Source organism: Silene latifolia, chromosome 8 (genome assembly GCF_048544455.1).
Source record: "Silene latifolia isolate original U9 population chromosome 8, ASM4854445v1, whole genome shotgun sequence".
Classification (NCBI taxonomy): Eukaryota; Viridiplantae; Streptophyta; class Magnoliopsida; order Caryophyllales; family Caryophyllaceae; genus Silene; species Silene latifolia.
The window spans coordinates 76,790,847-76,803,715 of NC_133533.1; the positions used below are offsets into that span (position 1 = coordinate 76,790,847).

The following is a 12,869-nucleotide window of genomic DNA, read 5'->3' on the forward strand; positions in this document are numbered from 1 at the left end:
TAAATGCAACCAATATTTGCCTGATTCCTAAATGTGAGAGACCAAGCTCTGTGAAGCAATTTAGGCCCATTGCCTGCTGTAATATGCTCTATAAGATCATTTATAAACTTCTTTGCAACAGACTAGCTCAAGTTCTTCTAGATATTATCCATGAATGTCAGGGAGCCTTTGGTCAAGGAAGGTCCATCATAGAAAATGTTCTTATTTGTCAAGATATTGTGCATCAGTACTCCAGAAAGAATGTATCACCCAGATGTTTATTCAAAATTGACTTGCAAAAAGCCTATGATACTGTGGAATGGGAATTTGTGGAGCAAATGCTGACAGGTTTGAAGTTTCCTAGACATTTTATTAGCTTAATTATGGCCTGCCTTCAGTCCACCTCTTATACTTTGGTATTGAATGGTAATAATTTTGGGTACTTCAAAGGTATGAGAGGGTTGCGTCAAGGAGATCCTGTGTCTCCTCTCATTTTTACAATCTGTATGGAATATTTGACAAGGCTCATTAAGTTTGCTACAGCAAGGTTGCCATTTCATTATCATCCTCACTGTAAGGATCTCAAGCTCACTCATCTCATGTTTGCTGACGATTTGTTGATGTTTTGCAAAGGGGATGCTCCCTCTATTCTCCTGCTTTTGAGAGCTTTCACCTCCTTCTCTAAAGCTTCGGGCCTAAGCATGAATAACAGTAAGTCAGAAATCTTCTTTAATGGGATGCAGGAAGATTTACAGCATGACATTCTTGCTGTGTCTGGTTTCCAGGGAGGTAAAATGCCATTCAGATATTTAGGAGTTCCCATACAGCCAGGAAAGATGAATAAAGGAGATTGTAATAGCCTGTTAGAAAAGATGGTGTCTAAAATTCGTAGTCTTGGTGCCAAGAAGCTTTCCTATGCAGGAAGAGTTGTCCTCATAAACTCAGTTCTAAATACTCTTTATAATTATTGGGCTGCCATGTTTATAATACCAAAAAGTGTTATTAAGAGAGTAGAAGCTATCTGCAGGAACTTTCTATGGAGTAGTTCTTCTGATTACCACAGAGTTCCACTGGTGGGATGGGATAGAGCTACCTTGCTTAAGGATGAAGGAGGATTAGGTATTAAAAAAGCCGATATGTGGAACACTTCCTCAGTGGGAAAGTTGGTGAATTGGCTCTACACCAAATCTGACAGGCTTTGGATAAAATGGGTTGCGAGTGTTTATTTAAAAGGAGCAGACTGGCATGCTTACATCCCTGGCAATGATACTACTTGGACCTGGAAGAGCATTTGTAAGGTTAAGGAAAAACTTAAGAGTGGGTTTACTGACAATGCTTGGACTCATTCTACCAAAGGATACTCTATTCGGAGTGGCTATGACTGGATGATGGGTCAGCACCCCAAAGCTGACTGGTCTAATCTTGTGTCGAATAATTGGAACATACTTAAACACTCTTTTGTTGCTTGGATGATTATGCAAGATGGACTCAATATTAAAACCAAACTTCATGCTCTTGGATTATGCCCTGATGATACCTGCATTCTATGTAAGGATCAGCCTGAGACAATTGCACATCTCTTTTCAGAGTGTAAGTTCACCAGTATTGTGAAGCAAAGTATAGTAGAGTGGACTGGTAAGCCGGTTCCTAGCCTCAGTGCAATTCTATCTGCAAACAAGAATAGCTTACAATGGAAGGCTATTGCGCTTGTTCAGTCTGCAATCTGGTATACTGTCTGGTTTCAGAGAAATAATGCGAGACATCAGCTTTATGTAATGAGACCTGACATTATAGCCCAGCAACTGAAGCAACTAATTCAAAGAAGAATTCGTAGTAAAATGTGTGGAAAAGATAAAAATAATATTGTCATTGATTGGCAGGCAAGCATAGGTTTTATGTGTTAGAATGCCTTCAGGGGGATTCGAACCATAGTCTTTGTAATTATGTTTGATTATCTTTAATTTATCAATATACTCACATTTCACCTAAAAAAAAAATAATAACTGCCGCGCCTCGATTTCGCAACTCGAAATCTCTCTAAAAAGGATCGACTAACCTTTTAGTCAATAAATCAAGGGACTAAATAAATTTTATCTGATACAATTAATTAGTTGTCAATTGGGGTCCGTTCCTTTAGGTGTGACCGAAAGGAGTCAGTTGATCACCGCCGTCTCACGACAATAACGTCAAATTCAAGTCAGCCAACCGTTATCGATTTACGTTAATCAACTGACGAGGATCAAATAATAAATATCCTGATGATATTCCTTAAATGAGATTTAATATCTAAACGCATTATTGTGGAGGACACTAACTTCAACAACTTTGACTTTTTCTGGCACTTTTGTTTCAAAATCCTAACATCCTTCTTTAATTTGGAGGAGCATCCTCCACATCTTTGACTTCTTCAACCACAATTGGATCATCCACCTTCTTTGGAATATCTTTACCTTCCTTACCATTAGGAGAAATCTCCAACTCAACAAGTACCTCCTTATCTTCCTTGGGCATGGGTGGCTCATCATAATTCGTACCACTCCTGAAGGTGACGGCATTGAGGGTAGCATGTGGTTGCTCACCTTGAGGTGGTAATTGACCCGTTTTTATTTGATAGCTAGAAGCGGCTAGTTGAGCCATTTGTTTCTCTAGCATCCTGATTACGGCATTTTGAGCTTGGTAATTCTTTTGGATTTGAGCCAACAATTCCTTTAACATTTGTACCATCAAAGCCTCAAGTTTACCTCCTCCTTGGTTGTTTTGTTGGACATTTTGAGGTGGTGGACCTTGATTTTGTTGGTAATTTTGTTGAGGTGGCCTTTGATGTTGGTTTTGACTTTGATAGCCCGGTGGGGGATTATACTTTTGTTGTGGAATGTAAGCATTTTGTTGTTGTGGTTGGGGTTGAGGTTGAGGGTTAAGCACATTATTACTTCTATAAGACATATTCGGGTGAAATCTTGAATTTGGGTTATAAGTATTTGAAAATGTACCCGGTGGATATGAATTTTGTCTAAAAGTTTGATAAGCGCAGACCTCCTCCATAGTAGCTTGGCAATGAGCAGCATAATGACCTGCACCTCCGCAACCTTCTCAAACAATTATTTTACTAGTAGAGGACATGGCATTGAGTTGTTGAAGAGAATCCCTAGCATCTCGTTCCGCCAATTGTTGTTGGAGTAAGGCAATTTGAGCTAACAAGACGGGATTGTTGGAATATTCTTCTTTGCCTTTGAGTGGCACACTTCGGAAATTGACATATTGCGCGTCATGGATTGCCATATATTCAATTGTGGCATGAGCAATATCGGTGTCAATTTGATCAAACCGCCCATTGTTGGCGGAATCAAGAATCCTTCGGGACTCAGCACAACATCCATTGTAGAATGTTATAGCTAGGAGCCAACCATCCAACCCATGATGTGGGCATTGCCTTTGAACTCCTTGTACCTCTCCCAAGCCTCATATAGGCTCTCAAGAGCTTGTTGACGGAATCCGGTGATTCGGCTCCTCAAGGTTTGAGTTTTCTCCGGTGGAAAAAACTTTTGATAGAAAGCAAAAGCCAATGTCTCCCAATTTGTGATCCCCATGGCGGTGCGATCAAGGTTATTGATCCATAGCTTTGCCTTGTCCTTTAAAGAGAAAGGGAAAAGTATTTCCCTTATTTGGGCTTGAGTGATGCCCGTTTGCCGAATTATGGAGCAATAATCGCAAAAGTTTTGCACATGCAAATTGGGATCCTCCAAAGGACTTTCCCCAAATTGCTTCCTCTCCACAAGGTTAATGAAAGCCGGTTTGATCTCGAATTCCGGCGCGGTAATTTGAGTAGTTGTAATACCGGCCGGAAGCATAGCCGCAATGGGCGTGGAGTGATCGAAAAGTTTTACCATCTTTTTAGTAGGAGATGGTGGTGGTGGTGGTGGAGATAATGAACTAGAAACCTCCTCCTCTTCAAGAGCTTTAAGATCGTCTAAGTACGACTTTCTAGCACATTCAACTTGCATGGGAGAAGCGGCTTCTTTCACTTCTTTCCAAAAATGTCATCTTCTCCGAAGATTTTTCTCGGGCTCGGTGATGTGAGTCATAATTACGCACATTTAGTCCCCTAACTATGCCTCATTTTTCATACTAATATAGCATTTCATAGCCATTTTATTCGTCATTTGCTTCCTATTTTCTTTCCTAGTGCATTTTATATGTCTTTTAGGAAAAAAACGAGGCGAAATTCCCATCTCTCGCGCATATTCAGAAGTTTGTTGACGATCTTGGATTGACTAGTATGAAGGAGAGGCAAGAATTATGACCATGGATGATAAGAATAAAGAGTATATGAAGGCATCATAGGCATAAAAGCAAGAAATTGGATTTTGCAGCTCAACCCGCTCGAGTAATCCTTCAACACGCTCGGGTTGAAGCTCAAGACGCTCGTTTTCAGCCCAGATTGAGCGGATTGTTTGGCAGGGAGAATGTCTTCGCAATAGGGAGTCGTGGGGCTCTTCCTAGGACTTGCAAGGCTCTATTCGATACTTAAGCATATTATTTCCTAATCTACCCTTGCTTAACCTAATGATGTACCACTATATATACTCCATTTGTAATAATCAAGAGATTAAGCTTCCTTAGTTTAGATTAAGCTCTCATTAGGGGTAGATTAGAATATATTAGTCTTTAATCATTCCATAAATTGCAATTTAATCTTTCATCAATTATTTCTCAAACAATCATAGATTTAGCTTTGTACGTGAAGAATTCTTGGGTTTGTATTGGGGAATTGACAACTCTCCACCATTAATCAAAGGGTTTCTTCTATTGTTCTTCCATTTCCTTTGTTCAATTCAAGTTGTTTACATTTGGATCTCTTGGGTATGTATTTGAAGATTAATTAACAAGTCTTCATCTTTATTCAATAATTCTTCTTTATTTATGTTCATCTTTACCCTTCAAGTTGGTAACACTCTTAATCCCTTTTTATTTACTTGATAATCTCTTGTTTGTATCTTTCTTAATCATCATGTTCACTTGTGTTGTGATGTTTGACACCATTGCTAGCATAATAATCATGATGAGTAGTGAGTAGTCTCTTAGCTAGGATTAGTGGGTGATTAGGGGAGTTAATCATGGGGTAGAATTATGCTTAATGAGTTCATATGAATGCTTGCTTATTGTTTTCTCAACTATTGCACATGTCATGTTTGATGAATTGCTTGATTGACAACCTAGCTTGATTCTCTTATCCATTCAACAAGACTTGTAAGATATAAACTAACTCAAGGCTTGTTAGACCATGCATATAGTTAATTAGGAAGGATTAAGTCGACTTGTAGGTGTTGTACAGTCTTGACCGGCTCGGCTCCGAGACTCAAACCTTCCTAGGACTCGTTTATGTTATCTCACCATGAATAGGGAAAACCAAGTCGACTTGTAGGTGATGTACAGTCTTGACCGGCTCAGCTCCGGGACCTAAGTTTCCCCTAAGAATTGTAAGAGGTACACTAAATTGATTCCAACAATAATAATTACTTGCATCTATATGATTCATTTATTCTATCTTACCATGATTCCCCTATAACCCCATGACATCCTAGTGCCTTTTATCATTTGTTTACATCCTTGTATTTGTTGCTTTTACCTTGTTTCTTTCATTAGTTTAGAATCTTCAACCCTTTTCAACTGTGACAACCCTAGTGCAACTAAAATTAGATTGAACAATTTGAGTACCTCGTCCTTTGGGTTCGACCCCGACTTGCTTGCTATACTAGTAGTTGGGTATAAATGTGTGTGAGAGCATACAACTACACGTTCATCAAAATGGCGCCGTTTCCGGGGACGGTGTTGTGTATTTGAATCGTTCTTTTGTCTAGTTTTATTTGTGCTTCTTCTTGAGGGATCTTGGTTCCTTGAGAATTTTAATTCTGTACTTGCATTATTTCATATGTTTAACATGTCTACATTCACTTTTTGGCAATATAAAAATGAGTCATTTGATAAATATATTGCAAGATTTGAAGATTATATGACTCATGCTTGGCATCATAGTTTTACTCTTTCAAATTATGAAGTATGTTGTGTTGTTTATAATGGCATGAACCTTGAAACCCGTAACTTGGCATTTCACTTGAGTGGTGGTAGGATATGTGAGATGAGTTGTGAGGAATTTTGGGAATTTTTTGAGTTCATGACCACCCAATGTCTTAAGAAAATTGTACATGACATCTTTGAAAGTGCCAAGGAAGATATGGAAGCGATAAAAACCACATTCAAAAATTCATTGAGGAAAACTATGATGAAAATGAGATTTGTGAGAATGAGCCACCTTCCTATAACTTTGACCAACCTACTATATTCACAAATTTGCCCCTCCTTGGGAAGATGGTGTGATAGATGAAGAGAGTGACGATGAGGAGGAGTACATTCTTGATTGTGAAACCAATGCTTGGATACCGTCATCCTACTCTTCTTGTATAACAATGAACCCAACTTCCATGAATTTTGATGTTAATGGGAAAAGTGAGAGTGAGATGGATGTAAGCTTGAGTGAAAACTCGCCCTTTGTGGATGACATGTTAGAGGGAGACAATTGTGTCGAACTTGGGTAACCTTGTTACGACAATCCCTTTGATAATGGTCCTTGTTGGGATGAGGATTATGATGACATTTGGGAACCCTAAATACACACCATTGAAGTCACCTTGGATGATAATGAGAGTACATGCCTCGAGTGTGGTGACTTCGACTATTTGGAGGACGAGTTGAGTGAAATGTTAAATTACTCGTTTCATGTTCCTTCCATCCATCATATCTCTTATGATTTTTGTCATAGTATTCTTCACATGCTTGTTCGGTCTATTACTTGGGCACTATTCAATTTCAGATGTGTTGTTATCCATGCCTATTCATATCCCACTCCCAAGAATTTGACCGACTTCTACGTGCTTTGAGTGCTAGTGATAATTTTCTATGAAATTGTTTATTGACAATCTTTGGTTTGATGGAGTTCCTCAATAACCATTAACTTGTATATATTCATTTAGTGTAGATTTGTATTCATTTAATAAATTGCATGAGAGATGAAAGGGAGGGATCTCATATTTTAATTGAGCTTTTTTAAGGAAATTTATAAAAATGAGAAGATGGAAAATGTAAAAAAATGAAGAAAATGGAGATTTTGGGCTTGTGCACATCTTTCTTATCATTAAAAAGGTATTGGGACAAAATTTGCTTGAAATCCATGGGGTCTGACCATAACTCGTGCGAGTTGAAACCAAAGGAAAAGAAGAATTTTTCACTACCTGAGAATCTGGGCGATTTTTGGAGAAAACGGGCGTCCCAGCCTTCAACCCGCGCGGGTCCAGAACAACCCAAGCAGGTTCAGCTGTAATTTGCAGAATTATTTCAGAAAATGAGCGGATCCTTGCCAACCCGCCCAAGTTAAACTGTTAACCCGTGCTTCTCATTTCAGTCCATGAATACTACCTTGCATCCAAATCTTACCGACCATCTTCATCTTCTACATTCAAGCTCAACCCCAACTCACAAAAAAATCACTTAATGTACATCAAATTCAACCAAATTACCATCTACTTACTCCAAAAATCATTCTAATTCAATTCTACACAATAAAAACCAACTTTCCAACCTTCTACGTAATCAAAATCACCCATTTTCATCATTTTAAAAATTGAGGCTCCAAAAATCCGTGAGCTTCAATTATGTTTCGAGTTTGATTTTTGCCTTCTAGCTTCACTTCATTGCTTTCTAATAAGGCATTTTCAAGGTTGATTGGCTCTTATTTGTGAAGATTTGAAGCATTCTTGAGTAGTAATTCTTGGTGGATTTTAAGATAATAACAATGATTTTTTGGGGCAAGAGTAAAACTATTACTTCTAAAGGAACAAAGAGAAGAAAAGGAAGTAGTTCTAATGCACCGCCGAAGTTCCAAATGCAAGAAGAGGAACTAGTACCGGAAATAGAGCAACTTGGGGACTTCCCGGAAGTAGTATTCATCAAAGATGAGCATAGGAGACGATTTGTGAAACTACTAGGTATGGAATTTGAGCCTACTCATTTCATTTGTCGTAATATTTTGGACAAACTTGGTATTGAGAGTCAAACCGAGTCCTTCTTTAGAGGAATAGGTCTTGAGACGATGTTTAATATGCATGAGGTGACATATCTTAGCCTCACATTGGAATTCTTGTGTAGTCTCAAAGTTTTTGAAGGAGAAATATATGGGGTAGGCTTGGAATTTAGGTTGTGTAATGAAACCTACCGGATGCATTTGGGTACTTTTGGTGAAATTTTTGGACTTGAGATACCCGAGACCGACCTTGAGAAACCCATAGGGTTCACGTAGTCACACTTGTGGAGAGTGATTACCGGGTTGGAATTACATGGTTTTAGGAGGTGTCATGCTTTCCACATTCATCATCCGGTCATTAGAGTGTGGCATCAATTTATTGCGGGGACTATCAATGGTCGGAGTGACACGGCGTGTGTTAGTCAACTTGACATGACTTTTCTTGAGTTTTATTTGAATGTCCAAGGATTACCAAAATACAACTTTAATCCCGCACGTGAGTTACTTGTTCGATTCCGAGCTCTAGCAAGGGGTAAGACTAAGTCCAAGGGAATTGTGATGGGTGGACTTGTGACTAGGATGGCTAATGTGTTGTGTGCGGGGTTTAATGATGATGAGAGGTATATAGCTCTACCCGGGGATACTTTGATTGATGAGAAGGCTATCTTTAGGCATCACAAATGGTGCAAGTATAGTGATTCGGGAAGCATTGATTGGTACACCAAGGAAAGCACTACATTCACCCTTCCTTGTTGGGACCTTCCTCCTACCGAGCCTAGGTCGAGCTACCTTGCACCTACGCCGAGCAACCTCCCCATTGAGAGGATTGTGGCTCCACCACCTAGGAGATATGAGGAGGCGCCTCCTACTCCTTCCTATGCACCACCACCATCCCAAGGTCCAAACCTTGGCATCCCGCCATTCCTTCATGGTGTTCGGCCCTCTTATGCGGAGATACCACCTTATCCCCATGTCTACCCACCCTACACTCCTCCTCCACCTCCTTCCTTCACCCCTCCATCGGCCATGGATATTTTGATGGGTATGATAGGAAATATGGATTTTAGGATCCACCAAGGGAAAGAAGACAACTATTTACCCTCAATACTACCATATGGCTCAACAAGGGTTTATTGATTCTAACGGTCCTAGGCCTTCGTGGGTGCAACCCCATATTGTGTTCCGAAACCAAGGCATGAATGAAAATGATCAAAGAGGAGGAAGAAGAAGAAGGCCTCGATGATGGAGGCTTTGATTGAGATTGTAATGTAAGACCCTTTCTTTCCCTATCTCTCATGTATAGTTGCATTGTAATATATCTCACATGATTTGATTAGTTTGCATTGAAATATATCTCACATGATTCATATAGTTAGTTGCATATAGACTTGAATTCAAGCATAGTCACTAATGACTAAACCTATTCCTTTATACACTAGAAATAGTGCTTAAATCGGTTTGGAAAGGTTTGATCATAGGTGACCATAGCTTAATAGAGAACATGCATCATCTAGTGTAGTTTAGATTGCATTCATTTGTTATATATGTTATATAGAATTGCATTTAGTTAGAGCATGCATTAATTCATATCATTGCATTTATTTCCATAAATTCAAAATTCCAAAAAACATGTATTTATTTTTCATTCCTACTCCTACATGTACATTGAGGACAATGTCCAAATCAAAGTGGGGGATGGGAATTTATATTCCAAAATACAAAAAAAAATGTAAAAACTTTGAAAAATCCCAAAAACATGTTCTTTAATTTCATAAAAACAAAATCCATAAAAATTTGAAATTTTCAAAAACCAAAAACATGTTCTTTAGTTTAGGAGTGTAGAATTGTATATATTTGTGTTTTTGTTCTCTTCTCACATAGATACAGCACTACATTTGAGGCATTGTCAAGTAAATGTGAAGACCGCTTGGTATGATCGCTCTAATCTCTATTTCCCTTCCATTTATTTTCATTATTCATATGAGGAGGATGGGTTTACATGTCAAGGCGGATGTGGCGTATTTTATTGTTGCGGTTTGTGTATCTATGTGTTGTTAGGAGTTGCATTTAGATTATAGAGCATACTAGTGATAGTAACATATGCATTAGGTTGTATATATGCTAGTTGCATCATGGCAAGTAGTTTGCATGGATAGAAAGATTTTCTGAAAATGCCTATTTGGGAAGCTTCACAAGTGTATATAAGGACCTTGTAGATAATTTTCTCCTTGAGACTCTGTTTGCTAGAATACCCTTAAGACACCCTCGAATGTGTCATACTATTATATTTTTGACCCATGGACTAAGGCCTAGTCAAGAGTACCTTGTGGTGTGATGACTCCTTGGCTACCGTTTATTCCAAGGTGACCCTTGATGCCATGCAACCGTTCTTTCATTTCTATCGTCATGTTTTGCCAATACAAAGGGAATAGGTACAAAAATCTCCAATTTTGTGAAACCGTGTAGACACCTCGTTTCTACACCTTTCGCAAACCACCCGGTGATGATTGGGCCGCATGTTTGGTACGCGGAACGATTTGTGACAATACGTAAGTTTATCGTCAAGTGATTGCTCAAATATTAATGTCTACCTCTTAGTTGTCATCTACGTGCCGATACGGTCGTTTTGACAATAATTAGAGTACATTTGGAGTCCGGGCCTAAAACCGTCTTCATTTCCTGATAGCCGTTAAATCCCGAGTCAGAATGTTCTGGAATGTTCCGGATATTTCTATTCCGTATTTCATAATTTTCATCCTTTGGTAAACAATTTCCCGAAATATTGACATAGGATATTAAGGAAAACCAAATTATTCCGTCCTACCATAACTTAAACACGGAAATCTTTCTTCCGCAGGAGGAAACCATCGGGGAAGACGCAGCAGTGTCTTTGCGCCTCTTCCAAGAGACGCAGATGGTCGCCGCGCCTCTTCCCAGGTCCTTTCTCGCGTATTTTTCGTATCTTTTTCATATCTTTCCGAGATTCACTTCCAAAGAGTCTCCGAAACCCTAATTCCTTCACGTGATTAGTATAAATAGGAGCCTTCGCTCCTCATATTTCTCACGCGAGTGTCCGCCCTTCTCTTCTCCCTTTGCATTCTAGACCTTTGTTCTTACTTTTTGGCGTCTACGTGCTTGAACATTCGACCACGTAAGCTCGGATCCTTCTGAGTACCAGCCTCGTTTGCATGACCGACCAATTTGACCAACTACACATCAATCAACATAATTAATTAATCGTTTTCCTCTTACGAGGGCACTTTCGTTACATTCGCGTCGAGCATCACTAATCAATTTCTTAGTCCTTCTCGTTTCGTCAAACATGTAAGTCTGACGGTGTATAATCTCTCTTTATTCTTTGTTATTTACTCTTTGTACCAATATTGTAAGGTTTATGTCGAAAATATCATTAAAACCGATTTCTAAAATCATACTTTAAAACCTCTTTTTACGGATTTCCAGTAGACAGACGTCGAGAAAGGACGCAAAGAATCGCGGCGCCTCTTGAAGGAGCGCAGTGCTCGCCGCGCCTCTTCGTGAGGCCGCGCGCATTTCCTCGCTTCCTTTCTTCTTCCTTCGTCCTCTGTAAGTTCGTTCGTTTTGTTTGTTTCGTTTGTTTTCGTTAATTCTTCGTTACAATAGCATAATAAACAAATATATATTAATTATCATTCATTCACATGTTTAATCCATCATAAATCCGACTTAAATTCCAAATAATCTCATATTTGCGGGTTTTCGTCATTAAATTCAATCCGGGTTGTGGAAATTCAATTTGTTCATATCGGGTTTCTGGAATTCGACCTTTGTTAAATTTTCATCCGTCTATTGTCATATGTATCGCATATTCATTGCATGTTTGTCATTAATTCATCATGTTTAGTTTATTTCATTCATTCATGTCACTAATCAATTATTCTTTCATGTAATTAATTCGTTTAATTCCGTCTTATCCATGTTTTATTGTTTTATAACCCCTTAATCGCATGTAAATAACCTATTAATCACTTTCATCCGAGTAAATAATTTAATCAGTCTTTAAATTTACCGACGAGTATTAACAACATACAATTCCGCTTCTTGCGAGAATTCAGTCAGAATGACGCAAAGAATCGCCGCGCCTATTCAAGGGGACGCACTCTCTTTGCGCTTTGTTCGAGTTGAATTCTGTCCCTGAACTCCGTTGTTGCTTGACCTAGTTTGTTTAGCTTACGTATGATTAACTATTATTCGTATTATCGCCTTCTGTTGTGTTCGTTATTCATTCTTTTGTTCGTTCTTCTCAAATTATCCGTTTTAAAGGTATTTTCGACATAAATCGCCTATTCCATTGTAATTATTGTAATTTTCTTTATTGCAATTTTCTTCATTGTATCTTGTATCATTTGTATGTTTTCACATGTAATTGAACATTAAATCCTACTTCGACCCAATTGTATGTTAAATTAATTGTTCACCGACTTAGTCTAATCTTCACATGTTTGGATTAAAACTTGGATGTTGCATTTCATGCATATAGCCGACGATATATCAAGTACGAATAACTTCCCTGATCATTAGTAGAGGCCGCTATCGAGGCGGGCGGGATTAGGTGTTCGATCAAAAGAGCTTCCTAATACGTACCCTCACCCCTTACTCCAGATCTCCGTGAACACCCGTGTTCATTGGCATCCACGAGAGTCATTCTAGACATAGAATGCTAAGGGTAACGATTGCTTAGTGTTCATGTCTCTACTTTGTGTCTTGACATGGCACGAGGTATTCGAACGGTTCCAATTTCCCATAAAAATTGGTGGCGACTCCAACAAAAATGCAA

At 38.8% G+C, this 12,869-nt stretch overlaps 1 non-coding gene across 1 annotated transcript; it reads left to right on the forward strand.

The window, feature by feature from the left end:
- The first annotated feature begins 3,388 nt into the window (after positions 1–3,388).
- LOC141597704 (small nucleolar RNA R71) lies at positions 3,389–3,495 on the forward strand. The gene has a single exon (XR_012522924.1). It is a non-coding gene; the product is annotated as a small nucleolar RNA R71 (small nucleolar RNA).
- Positions 3,496–12,869: the final 9,374 nt, after the last annotated feature.